The sequence below is a fragment of the Akebia trifoliata genome, chromosome 14 (genome assembly GCF_017979445.1).
Source record: "Akebia trifoliata isolate Shusen 1 chromosome 14, ASM1797944v1, whole genome shotgun sequence".
NCBI lineage: Eukaryota > Viridiplantae > Streptophyta > Magnoliopsida > Ranunculales > Lardizabalaceae > Akebia > Akebia trifoliata.
Window position 1 is genome coordinate 15107758 of NC_141388.1, and position 22803 is coordinate 15130560.

At 32.2% G+C, this 22803-nt stretch overlaps 1 long non-coding RNA gene across 10 annotated transcripts; it reads right to left on the reverse strand.

Annotated features, from left to right (window-relative positions):
- Positions 1-965: 965 nt before the first annotated feature.
- On the reverse strand, positions 966-17521 carry LOC147386420 (uncharacterized). 10 transcript variants are annotated; one of them, XR_015171745.1, is made up of 6 exons: positions 8440-10241; positions 8297-8347; positions 7956-8010; positions 7367-7868; positions 5748-6299; positions 966-2445 (listed from the first exon to the last, which is right to left on the reverse strand). It is a non-coding gene; the product is annotated as an uncharacterized LOC147386420 (long non-coding RNA). The 10 variants fall into 10 exon arrangements; XR_015171743.1 differs by lacking the exon at positions 8440-10241 and adding an exon at positions 17342-17521 and having other exon boundaries at positions 7367-8010; XR_015171740.1 differs by having other exon boundaries at positions 7367-8010; positions 8297-8627; positions 9514-10244.
- Between the last annotated feature and the right edge of the window lie 5282 nt (positions 17522-22803).

A 22803-nucleotide genomic window follows, 5' to 3' on the forward strand; every position in this document is an offset into this window, starting at 1 on the left:
AAATAGTGAAGATCTTTAGAGCAGGTGCTGATAGAAAGTAGCATGATTTAAATAACCTTAATAAAACTAAGTTAGCAAAAAATATACTACTTATGCTCAATGTCTCATATGTAATCTTCTAAGAGGAATGAAGATAGGTGCCAACAACAAGAAAGCAGTTCAGGGAGCAATGTAAATAATATGAAAATGTTGGTTGGATAAGGAGTAGTAGCAGAAGTATCAACTCAAATGTAAATGGTTGTGTAAAGAGACATGTAAAATAGAAACTGGACCGCCATAATATTATAGGTTTGTGATACATAGTTTCATAGTTGTTCAATCAAATTCATTGTGAACCCCTTCCACCAAATATTTGGTCTTTGAACCTTCATTGCAGGAATTCACTAAATAAACTATCAATTCACACTCTTTTTTTCTTTATTTGCTTATAGCATTAAGTATGGCCCACTAGGACTTCATCAAGAACCAATTCAATCAAATCCACACGCATCTTTTGGGTTGTTTCCAAGCTTTGATAATTAAATATTAGTTAACATTTCAACTTTGTTATAAGAATTTATTGTAGAATTCAGAAAACATAGGTCGAGACTTGAGAAATTTTAAATTCAATTCGATACCTGAACTTTACACAGAAGGTTCCGGGTTGGATGCCATTTCTCTCACTATGTGAAAAAACCCCATATTTGACGGTCTTAGCCCGTCAAATTTCTGAAAATTTGACGGACCCTCCCATCAAATATGCCCGTCAAATATTTTCTTGTAGATTTTTTTTTTTTGACGGCCCTGGACTATCAAATTATTGGAGAATGAGTTTCAAAAAAAACAAAAAAAATTCTATAGAGTATGACCGTCGAATTTGGAGATTTAACAAACAATAGCACGGTCTTCTAATTCACTAATCACAATAAACGAAATAATAATAAAAAATCAGAAAAATAAAAAAAAATCATAAAACAAGTTCCAAATTAAGCTAAACAACTCAAAATTCATATTATATATTGATATTTCATTATTAAACAAGCTCTAATAGAAGCAATTGGGCACCAATAAGCTTCTTATTACAATTCGAAACAATGTGGGTCCCATGCCCTTCATTGTCCCTGGCCGATCGATAATCGACTATATCATTTAATCGTCCCGCAGCTGCCTCGTACCCTTTGAAGATAGCTCTTGCACCAATAAGCTTCTTATTACAATTCGAAGATGAGAACTTCGTGCCTTGCTCACAAGTTCCCTTCCAACGAGCATTCGACAATGGAGTCCATCACTGCTTCGTACCATCTCTTAGTATTAGTGAGGGATTGATCCAAGGCCATGACCTTGGCGTTGTCCATGTGAACAACGTATGTCTGTCTTTCTACTGAAGCATACGAGCTTACAGCCATTAGCGCGAACAACCATATTAACATCCAACACATCATCTTAGCTACTAAGAAGGAAAAAAAAGGGATAATTAGTGCTCAAAGATTTCCAATGATTAGTTATGTAATTACTTACCGTGAGTCAAATCTCTAATAAGTATCCTATATGTGAGTGTGTTGAGAGAGAGAAAATAGAGAGAGATCGAGAGAGGTGGAATGCACCATCACCCACAACATGCAATTGGGTCCCTTGTGCGTCTTTGGTATGCATGATCACACTGTTCTGTCTGGTCAATAATAACTACTTTTTTCATAACTTATAAACCACTCAATTAATCAAAATAAACCACATAAAAAGGAATAAATTTTGGATTGATGGGAGTATACAATTGGAAAGATTAAGAATGTCAATGGACCACTTTCTATTCCAATATCAACATATCTAACACGATAATTTGTCAATTAAAACTACTCTCATTTCTTTAAGTTATGGCCCTAATATCGTAATAAAGTAAAGTCTCCAATGAAACAATAATTTATATATATATATATATATATATATATATATATATATACACACAAAATAATAGGAAAGAAAGAATCCTAAGAAATTAAACATGCAAAATACTAGGTATTGAGGAAGTCTCATGCTCAAAATCATATCTCATAAATATATATATACTTGAAATCATGTCCTATATACACAAGTGATTTTGACACTCTTATCTAGAAATGGAGAAAGTGGACTTCAAGTATATCAATCTATATCATTCTTTTTTTTTTTTTTGTTAAGTAATATCGATCTATATCATATGAACATAATTTGCATAATAACTTTAGGTTGAAGTCATACAGGCTGTGGAGTGATGGGTTCTTCCTAATCTTTTGGATTAGACTCCATTTTTATTTTCTCTGACTCTAGAGTCTAGTCTCTCTAGCTTTCTAACACAATTTTTTATTGTGGTCTGTTAGTAACTGTGGTGACTCTATGTAGCCTCACCATGGTGCGCTGTGTTTATAACTCCAATCCTTGAAGTACGATTGTTTCGCTGCCATTTCCAAAGCAAATGGATAGCATTTGTACCTGTATTCATTGTTGAAAAGATATAGGATTTAACATTTAAATCAGTGGAGAGACTTAAAATTTATATGTCAACTGTTAATTAGAAAAAAATCAACATAGTGGAAAAATGTTCTTGACAAAGATGAAAATGGCCTTCTCAGCATTAAGTTTTATCCTCTTCTAGACAACATAAATGAACTACCTAACAGTCAAGTAGGCAAGAACCAGATATCTGTGCTCATCAGCAGAAAAAAGAAAGAGATGTATATCCTAGCATTCTCATCTCTATCATGCTCACTCAACCGCCCGACATCAAGCTTCATAAAGCAAAGCTAGTCAAATTGTCATCTTATAAAACTTTTCTTTTAAGTTGTGATTCATATGTGTCAATCACAATGCACTCAAGACCCACACCTCTACTTTAACCACCTAACTCTGATTTTATGGGCCACAACTTCACCAAACTCACCATCCTTGTTGTGCATAAAAGACTAGAGATGGAAAAAAATGATCACTTAGGACTATTTTCAGATCATCAATTTTTTACTAGGCATACATACCTCCTCACGGGTGCTGGTACTAAAGTTACAATCCACGTAATCAATCTTGGTTCTACTTATTCTAAAACTCACACATCGTCATAATTCTAATTTTGTGCTTACTTCCTTCATAATTTCACTAACTAACATACTCCAAGGTACTACGAATTTAGATTGAAGAAAAATAATCCAAAAAACACTAAAGTGGATACTTCTCATGCTTAAACGTTGGCAAGAAAAGAAAAAATATATAAACAACATTGGTAATAAGAGCTCAAATTTCAAGTATCACAAGTGACAAGACTACCACTATGTCCAAATAGAATTTTTTGCAAAGCTGCCAAAAATCTCCAAATTTCAGTTGGGCACATTTCAGACAGTTTGAATTATAGACTTTGTAGCGTGGTTAAACCTATGATTCAATTGGGCAAATCTTATAAGAAACTTAAGATTTCAAAAACAAACAAAACAGACCATCTCTTTATCATATATTAAACTATTATATATTAAAACAATTTTATGACAAAATGTACTAATTACAAATGAATGTAATTTGATGTAACAATTAAGCAACCATAATTCCTCAATTGCATGAAAGTTAAACTCATCTGATACATACATAATGTCTATCCATCTTGGAAGAGAAATGATTTATGATTGGATCACATTATAGGAGTAGTACCTTCGGGTCCAGCAGTGCCAAACTGGGAAGGTGGAGGGAGCCAAACATGTGTAATTCCAGCACTAGCAAGATCAGAGATGGACCTACTGAGGAAGTTATACCATCTCTCACTCTTCTCACTAAATACCCAATTCACTCTTCTCACAAGACGCCCAATTCAATGCTTAGTTGTAGTGCCATGCCTAATGTTTACATTGCCAAAACTTGTATGGATCCCTTTAAACTCGATCGAGAGAGAGAGAGAGAGAGAGTCGGAAACTCGCAATTGTAGCACAGGATGGGTTTAATGGGGGAAAAAAGATGAAATTCATGGTCCAGTGGCCGTAGAATTTGGGTTCTAAAAATCGTCGAACCATGCCTAACAAATTTTTTTGTCAAATTTTAGATTTTCACGCAATGAGAATTTGGTTGTGGGATTTAATTACTATGTTTTACAATTACGATATTTTGCAATAGAGTGTTGTACTTAGGTTTAGGCGTATAAAATAGGATAATGTAATAGAATATAAGGTAAATTGGGAGACGAAGCACACTTAAGCCTATCAAAATAAATAAATAAATAGCAGAACAAGAGTTGAAGCGCGCCCCCAAATAGGAAGCATAATGTCACAGACTTAGCTTAATGCCCATGCAATGCTTGCACAGTAACCTTTTGAATGCTTGAGTAAGCCTTCCCCAAGGTAAATTGGAAGACACAATCACTAAGGCACTGACACAAACAAGAAAAAAACACTAGAGAATTTTGATAATAGAATTTGTATTGCTCAAAAGTCTTGGATGTCAGCATATGTACAAGGCTTCCCTATTTATAGTTTGGGAGGAAAAAAATGAACAGTTGGGATCATTCCAAATTGCAACGATGCATCGATGTTAGAACCCTCTAGAAAACTCTAAACAACTCAAAAGTCTTAGATATTTCTCTTGGATATTTCTAGTACATTCCATGTACATAGTTACAAATACATGAAAATTCAAGACACAAGACCTTATAGACTTGGTTTGCCTCTGGAGCTCTCTAGAAGATTCAAGAATATTTGGCTCCCTCATGGAGGAATTGCTTGCATTGTGCACTACTCTTCAATACACTACTCTATTTGAGCCAGCACTTCACAAGATGTACACCTCGAGGCCTTTTTTTCCAAGTTCCTCCTTGAGCTATTTGACCAACTCTTATCTCGTTTACCAATGACATAGTTAAATAATGCATTATATTCCTCAAACATGGTTCTGGTAATATATCTTGTTTGTATTCACCATATTTTATTTTATGCATTTTTAGGATAATCACAAGGTCATATGATCCTATAATCTGGGTCGATGATTTTCTATATGCGAAGCCCTACAAAATGGTGGTGCATTATGATAGAAAAGTGTGCCATCGCTGTCATCTGAGGCCTTAAACAAATGTTGGGGTTGGTGGAACATTATGTTCCTACATTCAATTATGTCTAAGGCCATATCTTCCATTATTCTAACTGCATTCATATCTGCTCGTACTACCTTAATCCATATTCTTTTGGGTCTTCCTCTTGCTCGTTTGGAACATCAAAGTTGCAAATTTCTTCTAAGTGGAATTGTAATCAACTATCGTTGTGCATCAAAGTTGCAAATTTCTTCTAAGTAGAATTCTGTCATATTTAAAAGCAAGTATTGTCTAAGTTTTTAATCATCCAGGTAGAGTCAAGCAAAAGAAAATATCCATACAGTAATAAAATAGCTCCACGCCAACTACACATCCTGTAAGGAATAATGAATAGAGCAAATAGAAAGCAGACGAATACTTTTCAAGGGTTATTGGCGCCATTGAAAAAAGGATGTAGATTGAAGTATAGAAAGCATATTTGAAGACACGTGATAATGACATTTTTTTCTTTGGATAGGATTAAATAGAGGAATAAGTTTTATGCTTCTGACCCCATACAGTTTGAATAAGACTGTCGATGATGCTTTTAATATGAACATTTTATTTTCAAAAATAGACAAGGACTGTGTTCTTGAAAGACCAAGTTTGCTATGTTGTTGCAATTCACATGATCTAGAGCAGGAAGTGAACTAAATTACACAGCCAGATCATGATCCAAACATAAGGAGCAAAGCCATACCTTTATTAGCTCACCTTCACAGTAACCAGCAAACTCTACTCTGTAGGTGGTATTATTTTATATTTGAATATGTTTTGGAATACTTTAATTGTGCAGCTGTGCTCAACCAGAACCACTGGAACCAAGCTGTGCTCAACCTTCTATATAGGGTTGTCAAACTTCCTCAACAGCTTCATTCCCAAAGCCTTTTCATAGAACTTAATAGCACGATCTAGTTCACCCACACGAAGCATAACTTGACAAAGTGGTTCGGGAGTTGGGCCCCTTTGACTAAGCTCAAAAATGTAGCCATCATGATCCTTCACAAAAGCAATGACTAATAACCCACCTTTAACTGGACCAGGTTCACGAGTGATATTTCCCCCCTTAGCACGAATGTCTTCAACCATTTTATTGATCTGTACAGCCATGAGTTAAAGAGTCTTAAGTTCTACAATAGACAACCATGATCATGTTTCCAAAACTTAAATCATAGAACAACAAAAACATCTTGAGTAGCGGTTGCAAAATGTTCGAAGCCTGTTCCGATGTCATAGTTATCCACTCCATAGTCTGTGAATCAACACAAAAAGTAAGCACATCAAAAATAATATTTTAACAAGATAGATAAGATTATAGCACAGAATTATAACATGGCCAGATATAAAAAGGAACAGAGAAATAGATGAATTAAAAACAATTTTGCCAACTCCTTCTTATAAGTCATTTTTCCTCTATATAACAATACCTAGTGTTACATTTGTATCTTAGTATCAAGAAAAGTAAGAAACACTCAATTAAATAAACATAAACTCATTACAACGACAATCAATGGTAACACGGCTAGATATACACATATATAAAGAGCCAAAAGTACTAACAGAGATGCTCAAAATACCAACCAGAGTTGTCAAAAGATAAAGAAGCTCTAACAAAGGCTCATCAAATGTTATACAGTCATCCATCAACAAAAAAGTAACTGATTGCTCATACAAAGAGCTGTTCAAGGTACCCATTGGTTTGAAACTCTCTTGGAAACTGACAATAAATACAGAAGACAATGACATTGTGATTTCCTTTACAATTGCATAAGTTATTTATCTAAAAGCAAAAAAAATTTACTCTTCTACACATTCAGACATTATCTAGAAGCCTTTTCATAATTAGTCTCAATAAATTCTCCACATTCAGACATTATCTAAAAGCATCAAATTACATGCTTCAAAATATAGGAATCAGTTGGATAAGTACTTCAAGGATTCCAAAATGAAAAGATTGAAGAACCAACATAGTGATAGAGAAGAAAATATAACGAAGATTCTTGAAGGACATTAGAGCAGCACCTAAATAATTATAACAAGGACTTGCATCAAGTTTTCTTTTGTGTCAAATGTGTTCAAATTGGGACAATATTTAGGAAATAAACCAGAATAATATTCAGATTTATAAAATCATTGGGATATATTATCAAATTTTTATTTGTTCTTAGATTTTGTTTCCTCATGCAAAATTAACACATTTGGAAAATAAAAAACCAAAATTAATATATTTTGTGGAATCAAAAACCCTAGATCTCAACTTCAATAGTCAGTATAATGTTATGGATCTACCAACCAGAGAGAGAAAAGAGATAGACTCACCTTAAAATCAATAGAGAAATTTCAAATTTTTAATGGCTTTTTCTTCTCTCCATCCTTCCAATGTTGAGAGATCAAGAGATCACTTCGACAGATCAAAAACAGAGAGATCACTTCGACAAAGCAAAGAGAGAGAGAGAGAGAAAGATCAGAGGGTGAGATGAGATCGAGGGAGGGAGAGAGAGAAATCAGAAACAGAGAAAGATGAGATCGTGTGATCAAAGGGTGAGATAAGATCGAAGGAGAGAGAGAGAGAGAGAGAGAGAGAAAGATATCAGAGACAGAGAAAGATGAGATCGAGAGAGAGAGATCGGAGAGTCCCAATCGCTGTTTATGGGGAAAAAACATGAAATCCGTAGTCTACTAACCGTCAAATTTGGACTCTAAAATACGTCGGGCCAGGCCCAACAATTTTTTATGTCAAATTTGAAGTTTTCACGTAGTGTCTATATGTTCTCTCTTCTCAAAAAGCAATGGGTTAACTTTGTGAATGCACAAACATAATCTGCAATGGTAAAAGACAAGGTGAATGATTTCTATGTGATCAATAATGGACACCAATCAATCAGGGAGTTAACAATTCTCCAAACACCTTCTCAGGGAGCTGCTCCATATTTGCCTCCATACCCACAATGTTATTTTTCATCCTGTAGAGACACAACACCATATTTGCATAAGACACTCACAAGAAAAATCAATATTTGCATATATAGGACACCGTTGAGTTGGTAAGGCTTGTGAGTTTTGATTCCACAACTTGAGTTCAAAACACGCATTCACCTACAAGGTGGAAAATAAAATATATCTATACAATTAATCCACTCTTGAATGGCATATGTAATGTGAGGAACAACCTAAGAGACGAAAAACCACATATAAAATTCAGGATCATATAAAAGTTATTGAGGTTTGGTAGTAACAATTGAAACACACCTGTACAGTTTTTCCCAAATATTCCCCTCATCTCTCTTTGTCAATAACAGACTGTTATACATCAAGAAAAAGAGTTAGTATGTTGAAGATTTAGTCCCACATTACCTACAAGTTTTGAGAAAAAAAAGGAAGAAAAGCAATACCTGTTAACATTTTAATACTCCTTGGATCACCCTTTTCCCTCCTTTATCCGGGCTTAGGACCGGTAGTGTAAAACATTAATTTTACAATGGCGGAGTTAAAAAGAGGTTTAGTTGATAAGTATTAAAGTTGGTGTTCATTGACACCAGTTTGAAAAAACCCACTTACTCACAAATTACTTATGTTAGGCCTACCAAATAAAAGAAAAGAGGGAAAACTCTTAAGAACTACTCCCACAACACTAAGACTAGGACTAGGAGCTAGCTACTCCCATAATCGTAAGACTAGGACTAGAAGTTACCCACTCAATGTAAATATGTAAAAGTAAGCTCATCCACATAAAACCTTAATTGGGATGCTCCATCTTCTGTAGTAATATAAGTCACATACTTAGATCAAGCATAACGGATTTTAATATAAATTGAAGCTAATATTCAAATACTAGTGAGAAATTATCATCATTGAAAAAGACAAGGATAACTATAACAATCCTCATCCCCATATTGCTACTTAGGATTAAAGGCTTCGAAAGTTTGCTACTTTTCAGGATAAAAGTTATATTCTATTCTCTACAATAAAAGGTTGATAAAAATTCAAAATACCAAAAGAATAGACAAAAAAGAACAATATGAGCCTTTAATAAATATTTTCAAAATAAAATTTTTTGGATTAAAAATCAACTCAGAATCACAAATTAGATAACAAAACTAGCATGAATACTCAGATTTGTAATTATTTCTATCAAACTCCACAAAACATACAGATTCCAATCGATTTACCAAAGAAAACAACCGAAAAAACATAATTAAACATTACAAATGAAAACAATACAGAGGAACAAGATGAGCAGAAATTGACAAAGATTAAAAGGAACTATAAAGATGAGAAAGCTACATCTACCTAGAGCTAGTGATGGAATAGAGATGATTGTTTTGGAGAAATTGAATCAATATGAAAATTTTTACTAATTTTGAAAAGCTCTGAAATAAATCAAGAAAAGAAGAATCTAAATTAAAATAAATATACTGGCTTTAAAAATTAAATTAAAATTCAGATCAAATAATAAAATTACATACCTTTCAATTTGAATAATCTGATAATCACTCTTTAGTCTCGAGAAGTAAATTCAAATGGCAATTTATGAAAACTATCAATCTCTCTTAGTTTCCTCCTATCTCAACCTCAGTTTCGCAATTTTTCTAGGGTTTCTTCTTATATCTTCCATCTCCTTAGTCCCAAATGTTGTCAAAGAAAGATCGAAAAAGATGTTGTTTCAGATTTTGGGGGAGTTCTTCTCCAACTGATAGAGAGAGAGAAGTTTCAGATATTGGGGGTTTTCGAGTTCTCCGACCATGAGAGAGAGAGATATGAAGACAATGAATTAAAGAGGGAAGAGACTGAAAGGTCGATCAAGAGAGCAACTGAGAGAGGGAGTTCGATCAAGGGAGCAACTGAGAGATTGACTTAGAGAGAGAGAGATGAGATCGAGAGAGAGTTCAATCGAGGGAGCGGTTGAGAGAGGTTCGTTCCCATATAATGAGACGGGAAATGGTATTAGAGAATAAGATGCACTATATTAAAATGCATGAGATACATTGTATCATTGTTAGTGTATTTTACACAAATGAAAGGTTGTGATGAAGGATATTCTAGAATATATATTGATATTTAGAATATATCAATTAGGATATTCTAGAATATTTATATTAGGTAGTTTTCATATATCTTGGTTGATGTAATGCCTATAAATACCCTATTAGGACTTTTGTAATATTCATCCAAGAATTATCAATAAAATTCAGTATTTCTACATGGTATCAGAGCTCAAGCTCCACTGAGCACATCGATCTTGGTGCGCCGTTCTTCGGCGATGGCGATGGCGTCACCGCCATCCCCGAACCTTAATCATTTTGTTATGTTATTAGTATTTTTTTTCAATAAAAATACCGTCTTTCTCTTTATTTCGGATCTAGATATCTTTTATTCTCTTCTTTTCTATTATTCTAGGTTTTTTGTTTTTCCAATAAAAATCACAACTCCTTCTATATATCTACAAATCTCCCAATTTCACACATTCATGTTACATGATCTCTTTTTTTTTTCCTATATAAAATCTCTCCAATAAGAGTTTTTTCATTTAAATGGCACAATCCTACATTTTATGCTTTTGGGAGAGATCATGACAGATTTGGTCTAATAAGCCACCGACTCCGACGGACTCAAAAAGAGCGGGATGCGACAGTGATGGACTTCATAGACAGACGGGTGACCTCCAGCAAGCACGATTGGCACTTCGACGATCAATAAACATATCCATTATTGAGATCAAGCAATTATTCAACAAAATCAATTGCATATTCCTTTTTTCAAAGGACCATGCAATTACGGGAGGATATTAGAGAATAAGATGCACTGTATTAAAATGCATGAGATACATTGTATCATTGTTAGTGTATTTTACACAAATGAAAGGTTGTGATGAAGGATATTCTAGAATATATATTGATATTTAGAATATATCAATTAGGATATTCTAGAATATTTATTAGGTATTTTTCATATATCTTGGTTGATGTAATACCTATAAATACCCTATTGGGACTTTTGTAATATTCATCCAAGAATTATCAATAAAATTCAGTATTTCTACAAATGGGACGTTTAAAGCACGATTGAAATGACTTTATTTGGTAAAACGGTTTAAACCTGTTTTTAATTAGAAACGGATAAAATCCGTTTTATAATGTGGTTCCTGATTCACTGTCTTCTTGTAGTGAGACCTTTTGCTAATATGGGTCCGACATTAAAAAGAAAAAAATATAATGCCTGATTCTACGCAGATGTGGATGATAGGTAACTCTAATTATAATCCTATACTTCTAGCATATGAGAAAAATACAACTACTTTACTATTCTGGGGGAATAAAATCCATGTTCTTTTCATATGGAGAATCTAGTATAGCAGATCCAAATACAATCAAGAAAGTGAAGTAGGAAAGCACCTTATCCTATATGTACATTCAGGAAAGGAAACAAGAGTCTTCATATGTTTACATCATTGAGTTCAATCAATAAAAATCTTATTTAATCAGGATGATTATTAGTTGGTGTGTACATAATCCAAGGTGTAAAGAAAATTTCTAAACTCAATTACTTCTTTTATTATTGTTGTGAGAAATTTGGCATACTAGGAATAGTTTTCCACTTGAGAATATTAGACATTCAAGTGTCAAGATTAGATTTACCCTTGATTGAAAGTTAACATCCCTTTTCTTGATGAATTAATGGTAATATTTTATACATAACCAAATCAAGCAAAATAATATTAGCTATGCAACTCTTCAACCACTATGCTTGTGACTATAATCACTACGTGAAAACTGGAAAATTTGACAAAAAAAATAGATGGGCCAAGACCCACAAATTTAGAAACTGAATTTTGACAGTCTAGGACCATCTAAATTCTTGATGTTCCTAGATTTTATGGCTTAAAGCTATCAAATTGCTCTCATCCTTCATTAATTTGACAGTTTCGGCATGTCAAAAAAAATTTTGACAAAGAAAAATTCGACGCCAATTCGACCTCTTGGTCCGTCAAATTTGGGTTTTTTTCACATTGTGAATAGGATGATAAGCTCCAACTAGAGTTTCTCCTAGTCCTTTCACCACCTATACATAGAACGAGACACATAAAGATATTTGTCCAATAACATAAAAAATAAAAATCTAAACAAAGCAATGGCTTATCAAACTAGCACATAGTAAAAGAGGATGATAATTCAATTGAGCAAAATATAATGAAACGATAGCACTCCACATCCATTGATCAGGTAATTTGAAAGTGATCTGGCAATGGCCCACGTTTTAAAAACATAATTAATTCACATTAACTCAATTGAGAAAAATAGATTGAACTCATTAATGACGAAGTCATTTTCCTATGAAATTCAGGATCTACTTGATAAGCTGGTGGATATAAGTTAAAAACAAGCCTGGAGATGAGTAACAATAGGTACTCCAATTCCTTATTAAAACAAGTAGACTTGGAAGAATTGAGACATATTGATTTGCAAGAAATAAGTAATACTACCATAGAAGAAATTTTGAAACGTATACGATCACTTGCAGTCGGTGATTTTCCTTCTGATTTCACAATAATGGATATGCCCGTAATTTGAATGGTGAGGGATATATTGTTTGAAGTAGAATTAACAAAGGTGTTTATCATTGATGGTGGGGATGTTTGTTGCATCTGTTTGGAAGAAATGAAAAAAGGAGATGAATGCAGTACCATTGGGTTTACCCTTGACCTTTATGCAGGTTCGACATGTAGGCTTTTCTCTTATCCACCTTGAGAGACAATAGGTATGAAATGTGTGGGGACACCCAGTGGCACTGCATTCGTCTCCTTCTTTCATTTCTTCCAAACATATGCTACAAACATCCCCACCATCAATGATAAACAGATTTATTAATTCTACTTCAAATAATATATTCCCCACCATTCGATTTCCAGGCACATCCAATGTTGCGAAATCCAAACAAAAATCACCAATTGCAAGTGAACGTAGACGTTCCAAATTTCCTTTTATGGTAGTATTACTCATTTCTTGCAAATCAATATGTCTCAAGAACCTAGATTAAAGTCTTAGAACCAACAAGCTACACAAAATAGATTGGAGTTGCACCAATTTCCACATATCGAAAGAGAGATTTTATTGTCACACCCAGATTACAGCTTTAGGATCTCTTCCAGCTTTCTAGTGAATTACCCATCAATGTATTCTTCAGTGTTGGCAGGTTGAAATGAAGAGTACAATATACAAAATACCGAACAACTATTTTGAAAAAAAAAATATAAGCAAAAAGGTTATCTTAATTTATCAACTAACTAATGGAAGTGGGTTGTACACAACTATTTGTAAGTTCGTGTATGAATCTACTAAAACTAGATAACCTGAAATAGGTGTCCAAAAAACATTAGCGTTAACTAATATTTTCATTAAAGCATGAATAACATCGATTAAGAGATTCAAAGTTAGTCATTGAAGAAACTACCTTTGTGTACTGCATTACCTAGATCAACTTGGTCGTGATAGGCTTGTTAGTCTACTTATTTAAAAAAAGGGTTTTGGGTTCACAGGCACACACTCTGCATAGACTCATTACCAATTACAGAATCATCATCAAAAAAATTAAGAATAAATTGTCGGACCCATTTGCAAATGACATTTCCAACAATCAATCCTGAAATTTCATGACATCAACTTAATAGACGTGCACGAAAAAGTAAAACTTTGATTTTTCTCTAAAAAATCTGTCATAGCAACTTCAGATAAACTGAATAATATAGCAAACAATAAAACTATTGTTAACTTGGACTAATGAAATTGCAAAAAAGAGTTACAAGTGAATAGAAATAGTAAACGAGGGATTATACATGGAGATGTACAACATAATCCTGTGTAATCATATGTACCACGCCAGTCACACCTCGAATTTTGAATCCAAGGACCCGACTCAATTTTTCGATCCAATTCAAATATCAAAAATCAAGTGTGACTGACATGACCTTTAATTTAGTTTAAAAATATTAACTAGATTAAATTCAAATTAATATATAAATAAATAAATAAAACATATTAATTACTAACAGCTAACTAGTTTGGAGATACCTACAACTTCGAAAAATTATAAATCGGTGTAGAAAATTCATATTGATATCCATAATACCAATTCAGAAACTTTAAAGAATGTATTAATATTTTTAAAATATTCACGACTCATAAAAATATTAAACACCTCCAAAAATGATAAAACCTATTTTTTTTCTAACCTGCTGATATTCAATGAAATAAAAATAAAAATAAATAAATAAAAAAAACCCTAATTTGTACGATTTTTAAAGATTTCATTATAGTTCCATATCAAGTAATCTTAGAGTCTATATTTAAGAGTAAAAGTTAAGAATTTTGAAAATAATAAATAAATAATTTAATACATAGTATCTTCAACGAGAATGTATCAAAATATAAGTTTCGATTAAAAATTCCTACGTACTGTGATTCCTTATATATATTCATTATAAAAATCATATAAATTTTATTTTGTCAAATTTTTTAATGAAATCAAACGTTGTAAAATATATATATGAAACTTCACAACTTTCATATTGTTGAGATGAGATTTTCGTTTCCGAATATCTTTCCTACTTCACCAGTGGATTCACCAAGTTGTAGACATAAAATTTTCGTTTTCAAATATCTCTCCTACTTGGATATGGAGTCGCCACCATTCTTTTTGTAAAAAGGTGTAAATGGTTACTTGAAATGCATTTTTTTAAAGAGTGTCATTTTTTCATTTAGTAACTCTCATACAGATAAAGTCCATTGGTCCTCCTTATACCTAAGTAATGGAGTCCATATTAGGGAGTAGGAGAGGTCTTAGGCATCCTACTCCCTCTACCTTGGTGGTAACCTCGAATTCGGTTGATTTAAAAATAAAAATAAAAAGTCAAAAAAATCTGATTTGTGTCCTCGAGTACGAGGGACTTTGATTTTGGTTTAAACAGTTGAGGGCCTCTTTATTGAGAAAGGGGCCTTCTATGGCTCCAATCTTTGAAAAATTTTAAAAGTATAGACTTTTTAGTCAAGGGCCCATTTCCATAGGGAAAGGGCCCAAGTCCTTAGGCTCAAACCTTTTGCGGTGTGTGCATAAGTATGGGGAAAATTAGAGAAATAGAATAGAGGAAATTTCTATTTGACTTTTTTTGGACCTTTAAGTGTTGAGTTTCTTTGCCTCAATCTTCAATATGTAAGATTTGATAGAGAATTGAAAGAAGATGATGCTTGACTTGAGAGTTAGTTGAAAGAGTGATTTTCTTTTTTAATCAAGTCTTGAAGGTCCAAGCATGGGGGAGGTTGTGTTGTGAATGGGGGTTTATAAGATTTTGAAAATGACTTTTAGGGGTAGAATGGGGTGAAATGATGAAAATAAGTAGAATGATGTGAGGTTTGTGAGAAGGATGTATGTAAATTGAGAATGACGGAGACGTATTTGTGATAGGAGATGTAAATGGGTTGTTTGTGATCCAAATGAGTTGGTTCTTATAACCCATTTGGGTTGAGTGAAATAAGTGATTTTTTATTAGAAGAATAGAAGTGTAAGAGAATGATTTGTTGATTGGTTGTTAGGTGAGTTGAATGAAGTGGATTTTAATTAGAAGAATAGAGTGTGTAAGAGAGTGACTGTTGATTTTTTTGAGAAGGTAGAGGATGTGGTGACTTATGTTCAAAAGTATTAAAATGGTGTGTTAGATGAATTGAAGAGGTATGAGGATGGCTTATAAGGATGAACTTGAAGAGAATGATGAGGATAGGTTAGAGAAAAGTGTAGGTTGAGATGTGGGTAAGTAATTTTTTTAAAGAAGGAAATGGTGGTAGGTATTTGAATGAGGGAGGTGGGTTGAAGTGGTGACATGTGTCCCACTTTGATGATCTTGGGTGATTAGTTGTGATCTTTGGACTTGGGTTGACTGGTAGACTTGGGATAATAGTTGGATAGTGGGTTAAATAAGTTTAATGTTGGATTTTAAGTCTAATGAGCTTAGGTGGTGGGTTGAGTAGGCATGGTGTTAGATTGAGTTGAATTGGACAAGGATTGGGTTGGGTTGAGAAGTGATGATGGTGTAAAAAAGGGGTAAGGTAGGTCTTTGGCCCATAGGCCCTGTAGAAAAGGATCGTAAGGCCATTTATTTGAAAAGTAGACGATTTTTTTAAGAGTTTGGGGCTTAGGGGCCCATTTCAATTTTTGTGACCTTTTTGAGCATTTTGCATGGAGGGCCTATCCAAATCTAGGTGTTTATATATATTTTACACTTTTCCAAAATATGAATAAAAATATGTGTGATTTTGATTGGAAATTAACAATAAAGTTTTTTAGTACAGAAAACAAACCATAAATTTTCATCAATGATAAATATGTTTAAAATCCAAAATTGTCGAGATAATACTTAAAACAAATTCTTACATATTTTTAGGCATATTATAAATCTATAATAAAAATTTCAAGTAAAAATCTTATCTATGAAGATCATAAAAATTATAGAAATTCATAAGAGTCAAATGATTTCACTAAAATATTATTTATTCATCAAATCAAATTTTTTTGAAAATAGCATCAATGTAATTTAGAAAAAGAAATAACATCTTAAAATAAATAAATAAAAATAATTAAAAAATAATAAATTCTTAAAATTTATTCTTCACCCCGATTATGTTAATATCCAGGGTAAATATTTCACAACAGTGAGTTTGATAAATCTAATACATTTTATACAAAATTAATTATTCAAAGTATATTTATTTCTAATATGTTTAACACATAATCAATTAATCTAAGTATCTTTATTTATAAAATAATCAATGATACCAAAAATGTGAATACATGAAGTCTACACACCCAAATTGACTATTACCTAGGTCAGTCAACCAGTTAGTATGGTCGGATCAATTACTTGGCTTGGCCAACCGTTATGTTATCTCTATACAAGAGATCTTCTGTACAAAATTTAGCACTTTTATTTTTTCCAAATACAACTCAATCTCATCATTATAAACAATACATGATTATAATACAATTCATCACACCTTATGCACAGGTATAATCATTCAAGAATTAAATCACAAATCTATATTAACATTCACAAGCATAACTATTTATGTAAATATATTTGATATAATTCATCTATAGAATATTTTTAAAAAAAAAATTATATTGATCTTATAATCATATTGGTCGTAGATCTAAAATTCAATTTCTACTAAAAGAGAAAGAAATTGCAATAAAGTATTTAGCTAATTTTTTTTATATGAATTGTAAAAGATCTAACAAAACTCTTCTTACCCAAATCGCAATACTCCTCAAAATAGATAGTTTTTTTACAGTCAGAAACTTAGATCCACCTCTTCTTTGTTTCATGCATTGTCCGATTCGCCTTCTATGAAGTCCAAATCAACAATTTTTGGTTTCATCTCTTAGATCTTGATAAAATCTTTGTAAAAAATAGGGTTTCGAAGATGAAACTAAATGACGGCTAGTGATAAAGAAACTTAAGAAAATAGAGAACTACAACAGGATTAGGGTTTTTAATAAGTATTTTATATGAGATTTTCATGACCACGTGTCTCTCTCTTAAGAAAAGAGGTTTTGAAATAATAAAACCCCTGCTACATGGGATAACAACCCCCATCTTTTGTAATTACTAAAATAGGATTCTCAATTCCTACAACAAATACCCTACAATTCTATTTAATTATAACCTAATGCCATGTTCACATTTAATTGAACATAATGGACAAAACTACCCTTATCGGTCTTTATTTAATAAATCCCACTACATTTAATTATCTAAAACTATTGAATTAATTTTTAATTATCAATCAACCCTTTAAAATAATTACTTAATATTGGGATATTACACTATCGTTTTACCCAAAACCTCATGCACCTCAAGGTTGTGTGAAAATTCTGGATCAGACAAAATATGAAAAAAATCAAAGTCTCATCCCAATGATTTGGTGTTGGATATTGTCATTGAGAAAGATAAAATAAAATAAAGTCATGTTCAAAGAAAATTATCTTATTTAGAAAAAAAAATGCCTAATCTTTCCCCTCCTCCTTTATCCGAGCTTGGGACCACAATGTAAAATATTTAATTTTTCATTGACGGAGTTAAAAAGAATTTAATTAACAAAAAAGTAGTTATTAGTTAAATAATATGAGAAAAAAAAAAGTTATGGTACTTTATAAGTAAGAAAAGTAAACAGTATATAAAATCATAAATCATAAGTAGGTAAAAAAGTCCTAAGGTAGTAAACTAAATGTATTTAGATGTATTTCAAACTCCTTGATTGGGTGGATGACTATTAAGAAACATTGTACGAAAGTATAGGGCTATTTTCTCCTAGACTTGGCTCTGGATCTCTCTCTACCTCTACATTTGCATGTTCAACTATACCTCAATAATCCTTTCCTCATGCTGTCAATCATGTTGAGTTTAATAAATCTAATACATTTTACACAAATTTAATTAATCTAAGTATATTTATTTCTAATATGCTTAACACAAAATAAATTAATCTAAGTATCTTTATTTAGAAAATAATCAATTATGCCAAAAATGTGAATACATGAAGTCTATACACCTAAACTAACTATTATCAAGATCAATCAACCGGTAAGTATGGCCCGATCAATTACCCGAATTAGTCAACCTTTAGGTTATCTCTATACACAAGATCTTCTGTATCAGATTTCACTTTTATTTTTTCCAACTACAACTCGGTCTCATCATTATATGCAATGCATGATTATAATACAATTCATCACACATTATGCACATGTATGATCATTCAAGAATTAAATTACAAATCTATATCAACATTCACAAGCATAATTATTTATGTAAATGTATTTGATATAATTCATCTATAGATTATAAAAAAAATTATATTGGTCTTATAATCATATTTGTCGTAAATCTAAAATTCAATTTCAACTGAAAGTGAAAAAATTGCAATAAGGTATTTAGCTAATTTTTTTTATATGAATTGTAAAAGATTCAATAAAAATCCTATTGTCAAAATGGCAATACTCCTCAAAATGAATTTTTTTTAGGATAAGATATTTGGGTCCACCTCTTTGTTTCCTACATTGTTTGATTCGTTTTCTATCAAGTCCAAATCGATTCTCTTTTTATATCTTAGATCTTGCCAAAAACCTTTGTACAAAGTAAGGTTGCGATGATGAAACTAAATGACGACTAGTGATAAAAAAAAACTTAAGAAAGTAGAGAAATAGAATGGGATTAGGATTTTTAATAAGTATTTTACATGAGAATTTTCATGATGACATGTCTCTCTCCCAAGAAAAAAGGGGTTTTGAAATAGTAAAACCACTGCTACATGGGATAACAACCTTCACCTTTTGTAATTACTAAAATAGAATTTTCAATCCCCACAACTAATATCCTACAATTCTATTTAATTACAACCTAATACCATGTTTGCATTTAATTGAACATAATTGACAAAACTACCCTTATCGGTCTTTGTTTAATAAATCCCACTAGATTTAATTATTTAAAATCATTGAATTAATTTTTAATTACCAATATGCCATTTAAAATAATTATTTAATATTGGAATATTACAACGGTGTTTTACCCAAAACCTCATACACCTCAAGGTTGTGCAAAAATTATGGGTTAGACAAAATATGAAAAAAAATCAAAGTCTTATCCAAAAGATTTGAGATTGACTAATATCATTGAGAATGATAAAATAGTACCAAGTCATGTTACAAGAAAATTACCTTATTTAGAAAAAATAATACCTTAGATTTTCCCTTCTCCTTTATCCGAGCTTGGGACCAAAATGTAAAATATATAATTTTACATTGACGAAGTAAAAAAGAGTTTAATTAATAATAATAAAAAAATAGTTATTAGTTAAACAATATAAGGAAAAAAGTAAAAGTACTTTGTCGTAAGAAAAGTAAACAGTATATGAAATCATAAAACATAAGTAAGTAAAAAAGTTCTAATGTAATAAATTAAATGTATCTAGATGTTTTTCAAACTAAACATGGTGCGGAAGTAGAAGACTATTTGCTCCTAGACTTGGCTCTGGATCTCTCTTTGCACTGGTTCTGCAAGTTCAACTATGGCTCAACCATCCTCTTCTCATGTTGTCAATCACGTTCCACTTGCATGTATTGCAACTCAGCAATCATCTCCTCACGTTGTCGACCATGTTCCACTATTGTGTTTCGCATCTCATTCAAGGAAATGAGTTGGAAGCAAATGTAAGGATTGAACTCAATGTCGGACCTAGTGTTGTACAATACATTTCGTCTACTCTTGATTGTGTCTAAAATAAAATATTTTTGGCCACCAATGGATGCCCACGCAAGTAGCAGATAGAACCGAAGTAGTTGGTGGAAGTTTAGAGTAGAAACAATAGTTTGATCGCTTTAAGGATAAAGTGAATGCTCTGATTAGAGTGAGCAATCGAATATTTTTTTAGGTTTTTTTGTAATTTCCTGTGTTTAGATCCCTCCTATGAGCTTTTAAATAGGGAAGCACCAAAAAAAAGAATGAGAAAACATTTTTGCAAGGAGAAACTTTGTCAAATTTTATCTCAAGCTAAAGAAATTTATTGGAATTTCTTTTTCTTTTACTAATCCTTCTACCTTTTGGTAAGTTTTTATTTGTTTCATTACTAGCAAGTTAATGCAGTTATATCTATTGGAACTCCAAAAGAGAGTCCTTATTTGAAATTCTACAAGTGAACTCAAGAACTACCTCATCTCTTGTGAGATTGGTCCTTGATCCACTATCCTTGTAGTAGGAATTAGGGTAAAGAACTTAACCACTATCTCTCTCTCAAATGTCCCTCGATTTTTTGCCTAGATAGTTTTGAAAAGAAAGAAAATAATGCCCCACACCTCTGGCGAAATCTTAACAATGGATCCAATTGAGGGAGAACACCAAGGTCATGGGTATGTACTCTACCATGCCGTTTTGACCCCATCACATCAGTAAATATCTTCTCCCTCATGGGTGTAGAATGAGATCCACCACTATTTTTATGTTGCTTTCTCATTTTATTCTGCATAAAAAAGAAATGAATTAGTATTATCTTCCAATGAATAATTTGCAATATAATAAAATTTACCCTACAATTCAATTTTTACATATATAAACTCAATTGATTTAAGATCAGTGTAAGATCCATTTTTTTTTAGTATGGGTTTTCTTAAAGATTTCAATCCAGAGAGGTAAATGGCTTGAGATAGCCTACACAAATTTAATAACATTACAAACATATCATTCTTGAAAAAACAATTAATTAAGAAGTTTTTAATAATTTATACCTGAGTCTCGGGAAAACTCCAATAATGGACAAATCAAGTCCAATCAGCTTTTGAGTTGCCACTAGTAATATGTAGCAATCTCTCCTCATGTATCTCATAGTGTAGGTTAATCTACTTTAGATCATTCTTCCAATCTTTTTAATTCAATGACATACGCTGCAACTCCCACTTCTTATTCGAATCATTAGTTTTGACTTTAAGAAACATGTAAAAAGTGATATTATTATAAAATGAAAAACATATTAATATGTATTTACCTTGATCTCTTGCTACATTGAATCCTTCACATGCTTTAGAATGTCAACCCATTTCTTAGATTGCCAAAGAAGTATTACCAGAATTCCTACCAATAACTGTTAAAAATGGACAACATTCTCACCTATCGCCTAATCATGTTTATTCTAATCTAATATCATATTTTGGCTTATCTTCTGACCAAAATTACCCATGCCTTGTGTAGGGACTCTCCTTATCGTTCTCGTAAAGCTTCTAAAGAGTTGAAAACATAACAAACATGAAATATTTTGACAGTAAGTTTTCTAGACACACATGTAGTTAATGATGGTACATGATATCATTAGTTTTCCATAGATTAATCATCTTTAGCATAAGAAAGTATGAATTTGAGACATGTTCTATTCAATCTTGCTAAGAATGACCTTCTAAACAGAAATGACTTTAATTTATGGAAGAGGATAATTAATTCTCTACTTCAAGCTCATAGGCTAAAATACGTATTCACGACTGAAATGACTAAAAAACCAAACAATGCTGCTACTATAGAGGATAAGGATTAATATGAATAATGGTTAGAATGAATCCACTAGGAGTCTGATGCTCGGATTAATGACTGAGGACCTCATGATGAGATTTGAGGTTTGTATAACTACAAAGAAACTCTATGAAAAATTAGTGGAAATGTATGACAACCCCATAGAACTCAAACCATGCAGTTATTTGAGAAATACACTAACTATAAAATGGCAGAAGGATCGTCCATTGATGATCACATCTCCAAAATGGCTACCATGGCTAGGGAATTGATAATAGCAAGAAAGCCACAATATAAGGAATACCAGATTTAGCTTACGCTGTAGGTCTTGTAAGTAGATTCCAAAGTAACCCTAGATTGCCTCATTGACAAGCGGTGAAGAGGATTATGTGTTATATTAAGGGAACAAAGCATTTTTCCCTGTGCTATCAAGGTAATGACCTTGAGTTACAAGGACTTGCAGATGCTGATTTGGATGGTGACCTGGACGAAAGAAAATCAACATCGGGTTATGTTTTTATCCTTGGGGAAGGTATTGTATCCACCACGTGAAAATGCTTGATATTTGTTATGCAATGAAATATCTAATGATATGTATCTTATCAACAGAATATAATCTATATATATATATGTTGTTAAATTTGCAACAATTTGCAAC